At 28.5% G+C, this 20627-nt stretch overlaps 1 protein-coding gene across 2 annotated transcripts in view; it reads left to right on the forward strand.

Annotated features, from left to right (window-relative positions):
- The first annotated feature begins 829 nt into the window (after positions 1 to 829).
- Positions 830 to 20627, forward strand: part of LOC129960918 (SEC14-like protein 2) — a 34467-nt gene continuing 14669 nt past the window's right edge. The window contains exon 1 of one of the 2 annotated variants that reach the window (XM_056074651.1): positions 830 to 973. The gene's annotated coding sequence lies outside the window, so the exon portion shown is untranslated. Of the gene's footprint in view, positions 974 to 11911; positions 11946 to 20627 lie in introns of those variants that run through there. The other variant, XM_056074652.1, reaches the window with a different exon arrangement.

Raw genomic sequence — 20627 nt, forward strand, 5'->3', positions numbered from 1 at the left:
AGTTACCAGAAAATTGAACCGTCTTTTTTTAATAGAAATATCTATGGAATTTTCAGAAAGTTTGTCAAAGTTTGCAGTGGGGTTGATATTTACGATGCTAAAGCTAGTGGTAAGGTCTTTATCGGGAGGTGACCTTTCACAATCCAATAAATTATTCAAATGGAAAAAAAAAATACAGCTCCATTACTGTTTCCAATAGAAAGAAAAACACATAGAAACAATAGAAAGAAAGGAATGGATGTCTGATTTTTGTCTCTCATTTTTTTTTTCTTCATTCCAAAAATAGTTAATGAAAAGATCTTTCTGAGGTGGGGGGGGAGCGTCTTTCTATACGCTTTAATTGTAAATAGCTCAGAATTGTTTAATCAGTAAATCAGACGAAATATTAAGCAAATCCATGAGCTAGTGCTAGTTTATTCATATGTTCCTTTCATAAAATAATCGAAAAATGATTTAAAAATTTTCGAAATCGTAAAAAAAATGTCTAAAAAGACGTTAAGATGTCAATAAATAATAAACTAGATGTTATTTAACAAAAAAATAGAGAGATAGAAAGATACAATTTTTGAAGGAGTGTTTGTCAGGCGAACTTTATTCTATTGTCTACAGTTAGGAAAACATAAGACAATTGGCATGTTTGACGTTCGTTCTGTGTCTTTGTGATTTACCAAATCAAGTAAATAATTATTTGTTTACATACGTGATGACCTTTCCTCGCATGTTCGAGGACTTAGGGAGCACAGGGAAATCTCCTCCCCTCTACGCGAATAGAAACTACAAAAGGAAAACCTGTTGCATCAGACGAGCAATTTTCATGGTCAGTGTTTCGTCCCGTTGATATATAAACTGATCTGCCGGTTCAAACCGTGGTTTATTTTAGTTCGATTCTCCTATCGAGACTTGTCTCTCTTTCTCTGTGATTAAGAAGTCATTTTTGCTCTACTCTTCACTTTAGTTAAAGGTTGTTGTAGCGGTAAGTAGATAAATTTTTTCGAAAACAATTTAATTAATACACTGAAATGTGATAAATATTGTTTCTTTTTCAATATATGATGACTTATTTTATTAAAAGTTTCGATTTCGTTTTCCTTAACGAATTTTGTTAAGCAGTATTGCATTCATTTTCAATTTAGAAAGACATTTTGATAAGAATTAATACAAATACTTGCACATTAGAAGGCAAAATATCCTTGTGATCACGTTTAAAACTTTTTAATGCATGATAAACGATTATTTTTTCAAATAAAGGATTTATTTAAATAAATATTTTATAACATTTTTGAGCAATTGGGGGGATTTCGCTGCTTATTTCTTCATTAAATTTCACCACACAAAAAAGAAACAATGCTTTAGTTTTTCCAACTGATTTTTTTTTGTGGAATATAATTTCGAGAAGAACCTGAACATTTATATCGAATATTGGCAATGAATTTTGTTTAGAAACATCAAAATTTTTAAGAATTATCAAAGAAGTGCATTTCTTGGAATGAAACTTCCGATTATAGTTTTCATTTTGCTTGTATAATAAATGTTTTGTGACTGAGAAATTATTCCTAGAAAGCTAAAAAGGCTTTCTAATTGAGTGTTTTCTTTTAAATATTCAACGTGAAAAATGTCAATGAAGATGGTGCTTCATTCTTCAAATTCATTTAAAGATATCTGATTATCAAAGCCGTTCCTGATTAGATTTCCAGATGAACAAATCAATAAACAGTTTTGTTAAATTTTTTTGTGTGTTTAGTTCAATTTTCTTGGAAATTTAAATTCTTATACTTGCAATGAAAACCTAGAGTAATTTTCTAAATTTGGATTAATATTTTAGTTAACAATTTTCATGTAGATATCGACAAGTAATACGAATGATGGCAAAATTTATAAATTTCTTTTACAATGAATAATTTTATTATAAGTTAAGCCTTGTACTTAAGTCAAGAGCAGAGTGTAAAATGACGGATGAAACAAATTACCTTTTAAACAGCAAAAAATCCTGGGAAACAATTTATGATCTGTTTGAATACGTTCGTTACTAGTTAATAATTCTATCCCTTTCCAGAAATTGAGTATGAATCTTTGAAAACGTCTTCAATATTTTTTATTGCATTTATGTAAATATTTGTTTCGAAAGACAACATTTATCATTTTGGATTAATATTTATATTTTTGTCAGCTGACATATTTCCGAGAATCTCTGGATAACCTTTTCGACCCTTTCTCAGAAAATCGATGGCGCTGATTCATTATCAGACAACAGCAATGATTTTTAGGAAAAATGTATTTTAAAAGATGTTTTTGTTCAATGATAATTATTGGCATAGAATTTTAGCAATTATTTCATAGAGAGGACAAATTTGAAAATAACACATTTTCATAAGCAACATGACCAGGTGCTCTTTACAGTACGTTCTTGGAAACTGGAACACTCTCTTTGAAATTTTGCATGGATAAAAACATTGACTTCCCAAATCAATCAGCCGTAGCACTCATTCTAATCTGAATTGAATATCATTGAAGAAACTTTGCATTTTTTGGAAAAAAATATATTTTGTGTCAACAAATAAAAAGGAAAAGAAGAAGAAAAGTGAAGCAGATAATTTAATTAAAAAAAATTAGAAGTATAATGTATACAGCGTTAGTAAACCATTTGAATGAATCACCGTCTTTGTTCGAAAAAGAATATGTTCAAGATTTTCCATCCTTATCAATTAGAATGAATTAGAGTAGAAATCAGAAGAATCAAAAACAGGAAATATGATAAAGATGAGACTCGCTATCAAAATATTTCGCATAATTAAAAAATTAAAACTAAAATGCATCTGTCAATGATTTCTGAGATTTCCTTATTTCAATATACATTTTTCTTAAGATGTTTTATTCGAAAAAATTACACAAATATGATTGATTTAACATCTAGCTTAATTTTAATATTTATTAGAAACTAAGATTAGCAGTTGGTTGCTTTTAAATTATTGATTCTATTTGAAATTTCAGATTAGAGTTTCTGTGAATTAGTTTCTTAAGATGCTACTCCAGGCGTGAAAATTCTTTCATAATATAAATTAATTACTTAAGAAAAATTATTTCCTGAGCGCCAGTTATCTATAGAACGTCTCAACGCCTTTTTCCATGCATGTACATCTTTATTAGAAATCTAACTTCATCCAAGCAACCATTCAATTTTAGAACGCTAGTATAATATGAACAAACGTATGCGTCTGTTGTTAAATTCCTCGAAAGTTCATTCCTATGTTTAAAACAAATAAAAAATTATTTTGTTAAATTCTTACTTTTATGAGTTTTAACATAAAATGTTCATAAGAACAAATCTATTGAAATTTGAATAATTATTATGAAATTTATTATAAAAAAATCACTGAAATTTTATTTTATGTAACTTTATGTAACTCACACATTACTTTACTGGTGGCTGAAAATTTGGCAAGTATTCTCGGTATATTCTGAGTCGATGCTGGCGCACATAAGTCAAAAAAAAAAAAAAAAAAAAAAAAAACATGCTCCTTTTATAGATTCCTACCTACAAATTCACATATATGGCTAAATATAACAAATCAAAATGGAAGAACTTGATACAAAATATAATATGATTTTTTGTTTAACAAAATAATATTGAAGTTTCACTGAAAGTTTTTTTCAAAGAATTTTCATTTTGCGTCGTAAGCATCAATATTTTATTAATATGATATTATGTTTAAAGTTAAAAGCACACTTTAATATTTAGTTGGTGAAAATATTAATATGTATTTGCAAATTCATGCTTTCAAGATAAATTGCAATTTCGTTATCAGTACACAAAAGGCAGTCTTTTTTTAATTCATGGCCGGTTAAAAGTTTGCTTTAAACCTTTTTTCAATTTTTAAATTGACAAGCGCCCCATTGTTATAGCATCTCTAAGTGGTCGCTTGATTAATGTCCCTGTGTATATTTTAGTCAATATCATAATTGTGAAAAATGCTGTAACAGATAGAGGGAAAACAACGAGAGTACAAAATAGCTGTTCTTTCATTTCCGATAATTTTCCTTAATTTTGAAAAAAATTCATGGGAAAAAGTTTTCTGAGATTGAATACAAATAGCATTGACGAAGTTTACGGAACGTGGCCACACATTCACATCTAGCTTAATAAAAAATAAGATTTTCATTGAACTATTTTTTGATTTATGCATTCCAGAAACGCACAAAAATAGTTTTTGCACCGGTCATTAATTTAATCATCAATGTATGATTTATTAGATGAAGAATTTAAGTATTAATGCGATATTTAATTACCAACAACCTTCGAAGATCAGTGAAAATAAATTAACATTTTCGAAATTTAAAACACTTTTAAAAAAATCCCAAAATTCTGTAGGTTTCTCGATACATTTCAGATATCATCTTCAAATTTGTTCATTTTTACCTAGATTAAATCGCTTCTAATAATTGAGAAGCTCTCTCAAAATTTGGAAATCATCCATAATGACCAAATTCGATAAAATCATAATTAGAGACAGTAACAAACAAAATAACAAAGAAAACATTTTTTGTATCTTGAAAATTCCCCTATTATATTTTCATTACATCGTTTTTCTCTGATTCTGATTTTTTCATTTGTCATCATGAAATTTGAACTTTGAGATTGAATCTAAAGAGCAATGCTTCAATTTCATTGGAAAAACTACATTTGATTCAAAAATTTGGTTTATCTTTTTGCGGCATCTGTATGGGAAAACTTTCGATATTGATAAAACCTATGTATTGTTAAAGAAGCACTTTAAGTTTTTTGATTACCCTGCATTAATTTATGGAAAATACATCATTTTTCCTGCTTCTGAGGAACTCCAATTACCATAAACTTTATTAATATCATGATTGTGATTGTAATTCTAGTTCTGCAAAGAACATCAATGAGACTTGATTATCAAACAATCAGCATTCAAATGAATTGAAAGAAAATGCTTCTACTGCTAAGGGTTATTTGAGAAACTTAGATTTAAATCTTATCACAATGTCATGTGATTTTTTTACATTGTACTTGACTAGCCTCGAAATTTTTCTATAAAAAAGAAACAAATACAAATAAATGGCAATAGCTTTACATACTGATAAAAATTAATTATAAAGTAGAAAAACGTCGATCCGATTCATCATAAAATTGTTGTTTGCAGATCAACAAGAATTTTCACTGGCTAATTCTACATTACTATTACTTTATTTTTTTTTGTTTTGACAATTACAATTTGTTTTTCATTAAAATGTTTTTTTTTTTAAATTTCGCATTTAATTACGTATAGAAAATGACAGTTATTTCGTAATACAATCTTAAAATAAACCGACCTCTTTCTACCGAAAGATTTAGTTTGTTTTATAAATGAAATTGTCCAAGGATTTGATTGAAAATAATAGGTACACATTTGATATAAGGAAGGAATTTTTAAAGAAAAAATAAATTATTTAGGTTAAGTAATTTCTTGAATTTTCGATTTCAAGGTAAGGAAAGAGAATTTTTAACTGCATTCCTTTCAAAATTAAAATTTCTTAAAATGCTTATTTAAAGCGATATTCCATGATTTTCTCTATAAATTAAAAGAAACTAATGATTAAACGAAAACAGTATACCAAAAACATTACTTTTATTCAAACATACCCCCCCCCCCCGTTTTCTCTGATTTATACAATGGCATTGAGGAAATGGAATTTTGTGAGTGTTTTTATCAAATTTGTCGATTCTGGTTGTCTTTCAAATTTTAAGACTATTTTTTACTTTAATATTCAAATATTTTTAAGAGATAATAAAGGAGATGGAAAAATACTTCTCACTTCATATAAATATTTTTTTTGCGAAAGGAAAAATATTTCATGAAAAATATTATTTGCTGAAAATAAAGTGAGATTGTTAAAATATATGATAAACTTGCTTTAAGAATGTATTATTATGAAGGTAATTCTCATCGCAGGAATTATGACGAAAAATTAAAAGGATTTTAAGAGACAGTAAAAATTTGATTAAATATTCTTCAAAATTGTACTACTACTTGTGCTCACTCAGTTAAAAAAATACTAATTGAAATTAATTACTAAAAAGATTTTTTCTGGAAATCGAACAGAAAATTCCAACACATTTTCTAGTGAACCTCCCACTTTAAAATGGTCTAGACTACATTATCCATTTCACCCAGATTTATGTGTAGTAGTACTGATGCATTGTAGTAGTATTAGTTTATTCTAGTTAGGAATGATGATGGCCTATTCTAATCAGAAGTGATAATTGGATTTTTTTATTTATAATCTAGATTTACAAATGAAAATAAAGCGAAAAAAAGTTAAATAGCCAATTATTCGATTAAGAGTGAAAATTATTAAAGAGAACAGTTTTTTTCATGCATCTTTTCTGCGTTATTCATCATAAAAATATTATTAATTGCATATTTTTCTTGTAAAACAAAGTAAGTGTATTCATATTATCTGTGATAATTTTTTACTATTGAAGGATTTTTATCGTTTTTCCCTCCATAGCTAAAAATTTTCCCACAAAGGCGCTAAGTTTGTCTTATCACTTTCAGAACTAAAACAGCTCATTCTAGTACTTGTAGAAAAAATATACTCCATCAACATATTAGAAATATCATGCATGAAAACTGTCCTTAAGATATGTAGAATATATTCGAAATATTGTTATTCTAGAATCTATTAGAAAAATTGTTAAAGTTGTCTGTCTACCTTGTCAGTTATTTGCAAGTTTATTTTGTACAAAGAAAAAAAGAAATGTTATTATTTATTATTGGCAAAATACAAATGCGGTTAGATATCCTTATTTAACATATATTTTAAGGTAAAAAAAAAAAAAACCTGATTTTCAATTTTTTTTTTTCGCTATAGACAGCGTTTTTTAGAAGATCATGAAGAGGTTCAATTTAAAAAAGTATTATTAAAATTTTAAATTTTAATGAAGGCAGTAACCGAATTTTGCTCAGACCGGTTGCTATAAAATATAATTTGATAATTTGTTGTATTCTTTGTAAAGAAGAATCACTTTGCTTTTCTCAGCTCGAAAATTGAATTGTTGGGACTAAATTACGAATTTGAATATTTTCATTTTAGAGCTGTTCACGCTCAGTCCGACGCATAAATTACAAATAAATAAATTTGAAAAAAAAAACAAAAAAAAAAAAAACGTGTTTAAAAATTTAAGAAGGTAGCAAGATTTGCATCTTTTCGAAGTTGATTTCTTTTCTTGAAAATATTCCAATTATATTCTAAACTAAGTCGTTGTGATTGTTATCTCCCCCCCCCTTCAAGAAACAAAATCTATGCTTATTCATTGTTTCAACCCAATGTTTTCTTAATGATATGCTTACTACTTTACTATGACTTACTATAATCGGCGTTTTATTTGTTTTTATTTTGCTAGTCACATGCGAGACAACGCGGCTTTTGCCGGTATGATCGGATGTGACCTTGAGTTTCGATATTACGAAGGGGTGTCGCAAGGTCCTCTTCTTCGACTTCTATCTTAAATTCTCTTTCGCTGTTTAGGGTGAATAACCTTGAAATTCTATCGAAAGAACTAGCAAGAACTGATTATTTCATTTCAAGAGGTTCGGTTTCTAATCTTGTGTCGACACATTTTTTTATTGATTAATTAAGTATAAATAACACGACAAAAAAGTAGGCACATTATCGTGCGGTTCTGAATTCACCGATGTTGGATTGTTCGACAGTAGATTGTGAAAGCATTTGGATTCAATCTTTACAACTGCCAGATATGAAATACTGAAATTGTGGATAATTTTGTTTACCCTTTTTTTTAACTTTCTACAAGAGATTTGAGTTTTGGTGTAAAGTATTTCTGTCAAGAAAAATATAAAATTCTGGTAAGAATTCTTCAGCATTATAGCAGTTTTTGACTTTTTATAGCTAATTTTTTTCCAACCTGATTGATTTTTTTTTGAAATTTTATAAATTATTTAGATATGATGCATTATGTTGTTCACACTATCATTGATTCAATAGATCAGTTAAGCTTAAAAATGAAGCATTTAAAAGTATATTCATTTTGAGCTAATGTAATACTATTTTCTGCCCTATTATTTTGAATCATGTCTGATAGTACCAGAAACATCATTGGAAGTCTGAGATATATTTTCTTATCTGTAATATGAATTCCTGCTTTTATCAATTCACTCTCAGGCCTTGTAAAATTTACTTGTTTTATCTACTTTTGATTTCAAAAAATATGAATGATAAGAATTCATATCCTACCAATGCCTTATTTTTTTATTTACTAATAAATTAAAACATTATAATTTGCTGCATATAAAATGCTGGTTATCAAAATTCGATTAATATATTTTTTACCTTTTTTCTTCGAAAATTGGTTAGTTGTCTGCAGAATCTTTTTTTTCCAGAAATGTTTACTATAAATGTCCTTCGTTTTTGATTATTAAAAAATTTAGTTATTTTTGGTTAGACGGACATTTCTCTTTTTTATTGAAAATAAACTTCTAAAGGATATATTATTGGATGATACATTGTGCGCGTCCTATAACTGTACATTTAAAAAAAATATTAATATAGGCATAATTATGAAAATTGTGAAATAAAAAATATCCTTAAGTAAAAAAAGTAAAGAAACTAAAGTGAAGAAATAAGAAGCACATTTCATTGATGACTGCAATTGTGATTAGACTAAACTTTCACGATATTAGAATCATCTGAGGGAGCAGAGTAAATTAATCAAAAAATAACGTAATATTTTCATAAAAATAGATTATAGCAATGCTGAGGACAAGATAAGATTTTTTAAAATAATTTATGGTGATACGAGAAGAAACGTAATTAGTCATGTACTGGTAAAATTATTATTCATATAGTTTTATAGAATTTATTACTGATTTTTGGGATGTGAAAATACAATGTGAAATCGCAAAAGAATTCGAATAAACCATAATAAATTCATCTAGTAATTTGTTTAGCTCGTTTTTCATAAAGAAGTGGAACCATAATTAAAAAAAAACTCCTGGAAATTTCTATACTAAATGCATATACATTATTATAATAATAATAAAGTTTTTCAAATTTCTCATTCATATGTGGAAATAATACATAAAACTTCTTTTAAAATAATGGAAGATTTTTACGTAACGTCAAACGAAAGAAAAGAGTCAAAATTTTTGATTGTGAGGAAATTTTCACATCTTCTATCTGGTCAAAAACCCAACCATTGAAAATACAAATTTAAATACAATAGTGTCTCCAAAATCTAACGTGATCTATTAAAGTTAAAGGTAATAAAAAAATTGCTAAGATAATTACGATTATAATGATGAAAATAAAGCTGTTTATCTGGTAATTGATCAAAACATATAATAATTTTAAAAAAATATAGATTATTTTAGACTGCACTTGAAAAGGATTTATGAATGACCTTGCATCAAAGAAAATTATTTTAGGGATTTTGGAAAGGAAAATGGCTATGAACAATTATAAGCCCTGCTTCATTAAAAATAAATCAATCTGGAAATCACTGATGGGATCATCCATAAAATTCAATCGTATTTTTCAAGACCTGAAGTAACTTATTTCTAGAATGTGAGTTGAACGTTCTGCACAGCAGCCTTTAATCTAGAAAAGGAGTTCCCTCCCTAGCATGCGAAAAAGAACAGGTTTTTGAAATATTGAAAGATAAGGCACGTGAGAGTCCTCGTGGAGAGGCAGAAGATGAACAAGGTCAATATACTGAAGAGTGAAAAAACAAAACAAAACAAACCCAAGTGTCATTTTTTGTAAATTAGTTTTGGTTTTTTACTGGCTTCACACGACATTTAAACTGTATCCACAAAAAATAAAATATCTCGAATTTTAGTCGTGACCGGATCTTAGCATAAATTATTATTTTTTTTAAATTAATGTGATATGTTTTTCTAGAGAGTGAAGATAGTCAAGATGGAACCACTCCAATCCAATTGTTCCTGTGATTCGGCAAATTTTTTTCAAAATTTTCATTTATTCCTCAGTTTTTAATAATCTTAGTGAATCCCACGATACTATCTATAAAAGACTCAATCATATCTAAAGAACATTTCAGGATTACTCAACAGACCAAAGGAGTGACACATCCATAAATTGGAGTTGGATTTTTTAAACATAGATTTCACCCGATGTTTTGGAGGCTATTTATAACGTTTATATGAATATTCTGGATGTTTCTAGTTTCTCAAAGGAGAACGAAACGAGCAATTAGAGCAAAGACAAGGTGAATATACTTAATTATTATTTGAATAATGACTCTCACATACAAACACCACTCGGTTCGTTATTTTGCTGCTTTTTGTACTAGTTGTAAGGACAGTAGAGGACCTGAATTTATCTTGGATATTTCTGAGAGTTGAGATTTTTTTTTGTAAATCATTTATATATTTTATATTTTGGAAAATAACGTAACTATGGTTATCTCATCATTAACTATACAGTTATCTTTATTATTATTGATTAACATTCAATAAAAAACACAACATTTTTATTGATTAACATTCATAAGATGCAGCAATTGATTGTAGAATCACTATTCTCCCTCTTAATAAGTTTTTAACCTTTTGGGTACATTTGACGTATTAGAACGTTCAGTAAATAATCAATATTATAATATTGATTAATATTCAATGAGAAATAAAGTATTTTTATTAATTAACGTTCATAAGATACAGCAGTTGATTGTGAAATTACTATTCTCCCTCATAATCAATTTTTAATCCTTTGGGTACATTTGACGTATCAGAACGTTCTGTATTTGTTTGAATTTATATTACCAATTTTTTATAATTATAATTAGCTTATCTCAATATCATATAGTATATATTCTGAATAATAAGAAATAAATGAATTCTTACGTAAACTACTGCTTTCACATGTTCAAAAAATTAAATGCTCTTCAAATAAATCTGTAGTCAAAGGGTTAAGGATGCTTTAATGTATGCAAATAATCAAAAGCATAACATAGGTATTCAGACATGATATATTAGATTCGATATAAGAAATAACCGAAGAACACTTATCCATGATCAAAAGAAACAACTTCTTTCCCTTGTTCCTCAATAAAATATTTTTATATAATATAATATCAGTTCCCTACTTAATATATATTTAAAAAACCCTAAACTTTAATTTATATTTAAAATAATATTTGTTCTTGATTTTCTCATTACTAAAAAGAAGATGAAGATAAAATCTTTTCGATATTGCTTCCTTTCTTCAACCTTTGATAACAAAATGATCATAATTTTCTTCGTTTAATTTATATTTTTAAAAAAAATGAGGATTTAAGATAAAATTTGTCCTGTATGTAAATAATTAAAAGCATAAAATAGGTATTCAGTCATTATATAATAGATTCGATATAAGAAATACCACATGCCGATCAACACTTATCGATGAAAAAAAAAAATCTTTCCCCTGTTCCTCAATAAATTTTTTTTATATAATATAACATCAGTTCCTTGCTTAATTTCTATTTGAAAAAAAAATGAAGGTCTGCTTCATACTGCTTCCTTTCTTTAACCTTTGATTACGAAATGATCATAACTTTCCTGATTTAATTCATATTTAAAAAAAATGAGGGTTTACGATAAAATTTGCTCTTGATCTTCTCATTATTCGAGAGAAAGAGATAAATTTTTTTATGAAGCTACTTCCTTTCTCCAATCTTCGATGACGAATGATCTCTGCATTTCTATTGAATTTAGAAGTGTCGCATCTTCATTTGGGGGTTAAATAGGCCAAGGAATCCAGTACGCAATAACAGATTAAACTAGACCTTTTCAGTTCCGCTTTACCGGCGTCATGAGCGGAATTTTCCAGGGTGGGTATAAATAAGACCAGTAGTTCCTCTCAAAGTGATTCAAAGAAACCTGTCCTCACTGTGAACAGTAATTTTCTAATTGGATGGAATTCAGGTAGGTCTGAAGCCAAATGTTTTGTGCTCATTTTGATGTATCATAATTCGTTATCGTATTTTGAAATACCGGATCTATGATCGAGTTTCTTATATTTATATCAAACTTATTGATTCCTTTACATAAGGACTGAAAGAAATTTTAATCCCTTTTACATAAGGGTGAATGAAGTTCTCTTAAAAGTTCATTTTCCTATTGTTCTTTTTTTTCTTTTCATATTTTTCAAAAACTGTTATCAAATGAAAATGATATTTTTTTCCCTGTCATCTTGAAGCTTATATAAAAAAAAATCTTTTTTTAACAATACAACAGGATTGCTGACTTATTTCTTTTATACTTAACAAAATAAATTTTTTTTCTAGTAACTATAAGTAGCACGTAAATAAATTTATTCAATATTTTCATTTGGCTGAAGGATTTCCCTTGTCAATATCATTTTCCTAGGAAAAGACAACAAAGTGTAGGTAAAAAAAATCTAGCAATTGAAAATTTAAGTAATATTTTTTTCAAGATGAATGGCGACGACGTGTTAAAGCTATTTGTAAAAATACGGTACATTTTAATGTTATTGCTCCATATTGCAGAATATAATAAAGAAAACTGAGAATGTTTTGAAGAGAAGTATCACTTCCCGTTGATAGATTTGCTCGAAATCTTTATAAATCTAGAAGGGTGGAGAAGCATGCATTTAAGTGGAAATTTCATTCACTTAGCTCATCGCGGTTTTGTGTCTGTATATATATGAATTGGCATTCACATTTTCTAAAAATACTTTCTTCTCTTGAAGAGCTAATTTCTAAACCTTTAGATAAAAGCACACATTTCCAATTGGAAAAAGGCTCTTAATTACTTAAATAATCTTGTTTCATGTTGTTATATTCAACGAACGTGCTACTCAGAAAACTGCGAAATTTAAATTCCTAGACTCATATAGCCAAATATTTCTACCACTTTAACATTAAAAAAAAAATTACGCTTCTTTACGGCCAACATTGACCAAGTTATAAAGCTTTGAATAATATTATTTTTGAGCAACTGCGTCAAGGAAGGGTATCCATTCAATGAACTCCGTTTCCTTGAGGTGGACATTAATTGATATAAAATAATGAAATTCAGAGTTTTGTAACTTTGTTCAGTTTATTTGTAGAATAGTGGAGCTGTATTTTTTTTGTTTAAAAGATTAATGTGACAAGAATATTTTATTAAATAGATTAATAGAATGAACTGTACGAGAATGTAGATTTTTTTAGGAATCCTTTATTGACAAAAAAAACTCAAAACTCAATCCCTAATAACATTTAGAGCCTTTTTCCAAATACTATTATATGTGTATCTCTTGCGGTTTAGAAATTTGTTATTGGACCACGATTACAGAGAAAAATCTTTTATATTCTCCTCACAAGATTCGAGATTTCAGGCTAGGTAATTTTTCTACTTGAAATTATTCAGGTAAATTGAAACGAATCAGTTCAGTTAAATTCTTTTTGATAAAGTTGGAGAGGCAAGATTGATGATTCAAATAATTTATGAAAGAAATATATCAGTGATTTTCTAAAATAAGTGAAAATGGGCATAGGAAATCCGATGTTTAAATCTACGAAAAGATCATAAATAAATCGTGTCTTCTGAATTTTTGATACATTTCTCTTCGGTTTTTCAAAATTTAAACATAATTCTTAACCTGATGCAGAATGAACTTAAATTATGAGTTTCCCGTTTGTTTTAATCTTGATTTTCTCCTGATTTATTTAATTTCAAGTAATAACGAAAATGAAGCATCAGAGATGTATTTAATTCCCGTGATTTTTCTAAGCTTTGGCTCCTCAGCGGGTTAAATTTTCATATTGAAAAGCACCTTAAATATGGGGATGAAAATTTGTCTGAAATAGTAAGGAGGTTCTCGCTTCCCTGATGGGTACAAAAATAGTGATGATACTCTAAATGCCCTCTGCGGATGATAGTTCTTTGCTTTATATGAAGAGCTGACACATGATCCCCCTCCCCCACTCCATATAAAGGGAACTATTTTGGTTCGACTACAGAATCCGATGCTATTTGCAATTCCTCCAGATTACTAATTTTCGTGAGATCTTTATTTTAAAATTACAATAATGTTTCCTGTAATGATGCAAGCTTTTATTTACAAAAATGTGGAGTGTTTCATTATGTACAAAAAAAAGTTTTAATGCATTTTCGTTGTAAATATGCGTGAGCTGGCTTTACTTTTTCTCTGATCCATTCAAATTTTCTTGGCCAGCTTGAGGTCTTAATTGAAGGTCGCCGATTTTAGAATATAGTATTATAATAGAAAAGTGACATTTTCGCATTTCTCCCTTCAAAAGGGGGGGGGGAGGAGAAGGATCCTTAGAAGTAGATAAGGAAGTATTTTAAATGCTGAGGTTGCAAATCTTTTTGTTTCACGTCAGAAATTTTCAAGGTAACATGTACCTCAACAACGTTGTTACAATACAATTGAAATATAGTATTTCTTTTCAAAAGCTCGAGTTAAATGATTGATGGCACGCCATCTTTAATCCTAATATAAATATATATATATATAAATGAATTAACGAATGAACAGGTTTAGATATATTATATGGTAATGCATTTTCCTTGTCCGAACAAAGAGATTTCATATTTCTTTTTAAAAATATGTAACTTATAATTAGGTGTAGTAACATCTCTTATTTTTTCGACGATTTTTCCTCCTTAACAGCGTGCAATTGGAAGGTTAAAATTCCATTTTTTTTTTAACTGGACGTCAAATGAAGTAATATCCACTTTTTTTAACTGGACGTCAAATGAAGTAATATCCACAATTTCATTTGCACTTCCTCATTACTGTTATTACATCATATAAATTGGTTTTTATGTCTAAATTACTAAGAAGATTAATAAAATATTAAATAAAATATTCAATATATGCAAATGGTAAATTAATTAAGTGCATTTAAAATAAAACGGATAAAATATTGATTTATTTGATTTTTCAGAGTTCATGGAAATGCGATTTTGAGAATTGCGCCCCCCCCCCCTTAGTTTTCTCAGATAATATGACAAATATTGTACACACCACTCTTATTGAGTTCAATGGCTGGAGAGAGATTTAAGTTAAACTTTACTTTGAATACTAAAAATATGTTCTAAGAATTAGATAAGTTGATGTTTTATTTCTCTTTATTGGTATAATGTTTTTCGATTTGCCAAACTTTTCAATTATTTTTTAATGCTATTATATTAAGGGAAAAAAGAATATTGCAGAAACCTTACACATAAATTAAAACAAATTATTAGCAACTAGAAAAACAAATTATTAACAACTAGAAAAAAACTGGTGCGTATGGACTGAAATTTGTTTCCTATTGGAGTAAAGTTAATTTTTTTTTCTTCAAATCTGGAACTTTTCTTGTGACATTCACCTGAAACTTTAAAAGGTTGAATAACCGTTGCTCTATTGTGTCCTCACCCTTTTCCATCGGTCAAATTCCTAGTTCAACCAGTTTAGGAAGTGGGATCGCGATGAGTTGCCACTTGATGGTGACCCATTTGCTTTGTTTCTCGCTTATGTAACCCCGAAATCAACTGATGCAAAAATGATGACGGAAAGAGCTTATACTTAAAGATGATTGACAGGGAATGTTCAAAAGGACACATTGCCTTACTTTGCATTGAATTTACTTTGAATTGCATAAGATATTATTTGTTCTGAACTACTTCGTAGTAGACGTTATAAATGTCAGACCGTTAAATAAGCTTAATTTACTAAAAGTTCTGAAGCAGAGTTGTTTGTTTACAAAAAAAGTAACCTGAATCATTCCAGTGAAGGAAATGCTGAACTCTATATCTTTTTTATCGATTTCGAACAGCTCTTATTTATTAGGTTCTGTGTGACTGTTTGTTCAATTTTCTGAATCACGTGAATTTTCCAGTGCTACTTTTTACTTAATGAGGAAGCAAATGCCATATGGTTTTGTTAATATCACTGAAGAAAAGAGGTCAACCTGGCAGTTGGGCTCATTTTATTTCCATTTTTGAAGACAAAATCCACAATACTTGAGGTGTTTTCAGAAAAAAAATTATATTTGAGATTTTTTTAATTCTAGTCTTAATTTCCTCAATATTTTTATGTTGTGGTAAAATGATCTCGGATCAGACTAGAAGATTCAAACTTCTAGACTAGTTTGAAGTTCATCAAGGTAGTTTATTGAGAAGTCCGACTAGTTATCTTGTAAGTCTGAAGTTTCTAGACAGTTCTAAATTTCTGTTTATGTCATTAACTGTTTGAAACTACGAGAAAAAATGGATAAAATTGTTACGAGAAAAAATAGATAAAATTGTAAATTATTATTTTAGTGACCAATATTTTTCCTTTCGAGTTTTCTAGATTATTTCTAATACTGTAAGTTGTTAAAAAACAAATATAGTGAAATATTCGAATTCAACCTTTCAGTTTATCGGACAGAATTGTATAGTGCACAATTTTAAAGGTGTATAAATATTTGAAATTTCATTCGGGTCTTTCATAGATAGACTCAGCAAGGTCTTCATCTCAATTTCCATTTTCTTATTTAATATTTCCTTGGTAGATATCAGAAATTTTAAACAAATTTCCTTCCTTTGGCTTCACCTCTTGAAACCGCAGTGACCTCGCAAATGTGTTTACTTCAGCTTTTTCTTACGAAGTTGTAAACAAAACACTGATATATTTGCATCAACAAATGAACTGCATTGGGAAAATTGGAACTAATACGTGATGAATATTTCTCATTTATAATGCCTTTATTTACATTGATTCAACATTTATTTACCTTATTGCTGTTTGCTGCCTTTCCTTGTCAAACTTTACTAATTAATGTTGTAAAATAACTTTTTTTTAAAGTTTTCAATTATTTTAGTTATATTTATGTTTTCAATTACTTCAGATAATTTTAAATTTGTTAGTTATTTCAGTAATTAATTTTTTTTATGATTTTCGTTTAATTCCATTCCATAAATGACACATTACCGTTATAAAGTTTTTTTGCATTTATTAGTGCAAACGATTTCTTTTCTTTTTTTCTATTCATAATTCATTTTTCGTTTAAATGTTTTTTCTGTTCTTTTCTTCATTAATTTTTGTGAGAAATTTATATTGGCGTTGGGAGCTTGAAAACAATCCTCATAATTAATCCACGAAATTTAATACTATGTCGTTAAGGGGAAGAAACTAAATTTTTTGTAATCATTTCTACTGATTTAGTTCTTTTCCCCTCAAAATTCATTATAGATAAAATGTTCAATATCTATGTAAAATTACAGATTGTAGGAAGGGGAGCCCAAAACTAGTTGTAATAAGGACATGTTGTAATACTCACTTTACGTAGAGGTGTTATTTATAAATATTCAATCAGAATTTTCGGTTAATATAATTCTATTACATCAGCTCAGTTAGTGCTGAAACTGAACGAGTAACGAGAGGTGTGAACATATGCTCCGTTTTAGCTAGTTTATGAAAAAAAAAAAAAAAATCATAAACTTTGATGTAAGATAAGTTTGTTGATCCTTTCAAAAATATTTTTACTTATTTGTTTTGACTATGTATTCAACTAAAAAAACTGCTTTAATTTTTTTCTAAAGGCAATATTTTTTTTTAATCAACAAAGAATGTTCGGAACTATGTGATAGTGCAAGTTGTAACAAAATTTCGAGGCAAGTTGTAACATATTACAAGTTTCGAAATTCATCTTGATTTGTGTTTGTATCATATAGTTTGACTTTCTGCTTTAAATATTTGCATGCATCCTCATAGACCAGATATCTTCCTATGGATTCATTTCAGAAAGAGTAAAACAAAGTCTCACCTTTAAAAAACAAACAAACACCTCCCTTCCTAACTGACCCATATGAAAATCGAGCAATAGTAGAAAAATTTTGAAATATAATTAATGAAAACAAGAAAAAATTACAAGGGAAAATAAAAGGTTTAAGAAAAAGTCCAAATGAGAAAACAATAGAAAAAGAAGTGAAGAAGAGGATTTTAAACTAACATACAGATTCTGAAAAAGACGAGGGGGTTTGCCTTAGCTTGCGGAGATACGTTGCAACTCTGATGATATATTATATTATAGTTTATTGCACTGACATTCGGTTTTGAAACAATGTTAGGTTTACTTTAGGACAAACCATGTAATTATGAACAATGTTCAAATGACCCCCCCTTTAAACTTCGTCATCAAACCAACAGTAATACGTTCGGCACTGACGGATTTGGGGTACACCAGACTCACTTATATATCGATTCATCTTTGAAATTGAATCTTGAATCAGTTACATTCCCGGCCTGCAGCCAAAGCGTGAAAAACAGACCACCACGACCCTGCATTTTTCTGAAGGAAAATGGGTTTAATGCTTAATTTTCAAAATATATGTAAAAAATCTAGGAAGCAATAGGTCTGTCATTTGCTTGCGCTAACTGCAATTCGGAAACAGATTGTCCTTTATGCTGATTGGTTAAATAATTTCACTTTTATTTCATTGTAAATAATTTAATGTTATTTATTACCGGTATGCAAAGAGATAATAAACGTCTTGTGCATTTTAATTAATAAAATGTTGGTAAAGAGAAAAATAAAATTGAATATTGCTGTTTTTAATGCTACAACCTGCTTACGCCTGTTACAACGTGCATCATATCCATGGCACTTTTTATGAATATTAAGAATGAATAATTAAACTAAATTGAAAGGCATTACAAAAACATTAAAAAATGTAAAGTTTTTTCAAAAATTGTTACAATTAACCTCGGTTTCCCTTGCTGAATTAATGGATATTAAAAAAACATATTGCTCTCATTTTATTTAAATGTATGACAAAAATATTGCTTGCATTTTACTTCAATGTGTGTAATTATATTAGGTATATTTCACAAAAATTCTTTTGCGTGAAAAAATAATCTATTTGCAACATGATTTTAGTCTAGAGTAGAACGCTAGATTTTGGAATATTAAATCACATCAAAGTACTATGTTTATAACACCAACATGCATATTATCTTATACGTTCGTAAACTGATCGATTTTCATGGCCATTATCTAAATACTAAAAAGAAGGACGATTCGGTAATACCCAAAGTATCCGTAATGATAGACGATTATGTCAAAATCCGATTTTCCTGTACTTGACAATTTTGATTGGGAAAGGCCGCGAAGTAACAAAATGACTATAATCAAACATTCAAAAGTAAAACGCTCACAAGAGGAAAAACTTTGTTTTGTAAAATATTTCTCTTTTTTTATTGAAATAAATTTTGCAATACTCCTTTATTAAGTAAATGACAGATATCATTCATGTAGTTAGTTCTTTTGTTAATAGATATATATTGCAAATTCATTCATCCATCCTAATCATCCTTTTAATTGCTTCTTTCGTCTACAAGGATATGAGATACATTTATGAGATAAAACAGATGGAGTATGCAATAAAAGGATCGAAGTATAACTGTAACAAATAAACGAAAACTTACATTTTGTCTTTTAAATCTTTTATTTAGATCTGGAAGACTATTTTGGATCAAATAGTTATTGAGTATGGAAGAAATGGTTAACTAGCAAATGAAATAAATAAACTGTTATAAATTTTTAAAACCAATTGTTTTCCTAAATTTTTTTTTCTACGTGAAGTTTAAATAATACTGGAAGTTTAGTTTAATTATATTAACGTCCCGTTTAAAAGCAACACTAAAGCTATTTTGGGTTGGACCTTGTAATTTTGAACTTGGATGAGATGACGAGGAAGATATCTGGGCTGCACCCATTCTCCAAATTTCCACACCACACCAGCGGGAAGATGCTAGGCCCAGACAGATTTAACGTGCACCAGACCCGCTTACACGATGGTTCTTCGCTGGAATCCGTTCTCGAACCTGAAACCTTCCGGTTCCGAAGCCGAGACCTCACCAGCAGGCCATCACGGCCCATAAATGAGCGCTAGAAATATTAGCAATTTAAAGAAAATACCGATTTGATATATTACTTGAAAAGAAAGAACTTACTGTTTTCATACTGGATTAGGCAGCTTGTCACACGTGTAGTGAAAAAAATGAAATATTTATTCTTTCTTTGTTCTCAGACTTTTTCTCAAGATATAATTGCCATAATTTCGCGACATGCTAATAACAATTTTCTCTCTTTAATTATATGCAAGAAACAAAAGACATTCCACTTAAACGATAAACATTATTCCTGTAATTGCTACTATCATAAATATTTCGATGCTTCACAAAGTTTAACTTATAAAACATTATTTAATGGTGTAAAGAGATAAAGTGGGAAAACATCTGCTATTGCTTTCTTGAATCCTCTAATTTTTCTGACGAATTTTGACAAATTCTGATTTTTAACTTTTTGGACTGTTTCAACAAAAATTCATATCAGTGATTATCAAACAGTTGTTTTTCTTCATAAAAATTCTTCTATTTAAGCACTTTTTCAATATTTGAGATCTATATTAAAATTCTTTTATTGCATGTACAAAATGCTTATGAATTAAAAGCATTTGAACTAATTCCAATGCAAATAATCTTTGAATTATATTTTTGTGACAAAAATTTTGCCATGGTAACAACTCAGGAAAACAAACACTTTTAGAGAAGAATTATTGGAACCTCTACGGCAGAACTGAGTTTCTCTCAAAAATCAATACTTG

This window comes from Argiope bruennichi, chromosome X2, assembly GCF_947563725.1.
Source record: "Argiope bruennichi chromosome X2, qqArgBrue1.1, whole genome shotgun sequence".
Lineage (NCBI taxonomy): Eukaryota > Metazoa > Arthropoda > Arachnida > Araneae > Araneidae > Argiope > Argiope bruennichi.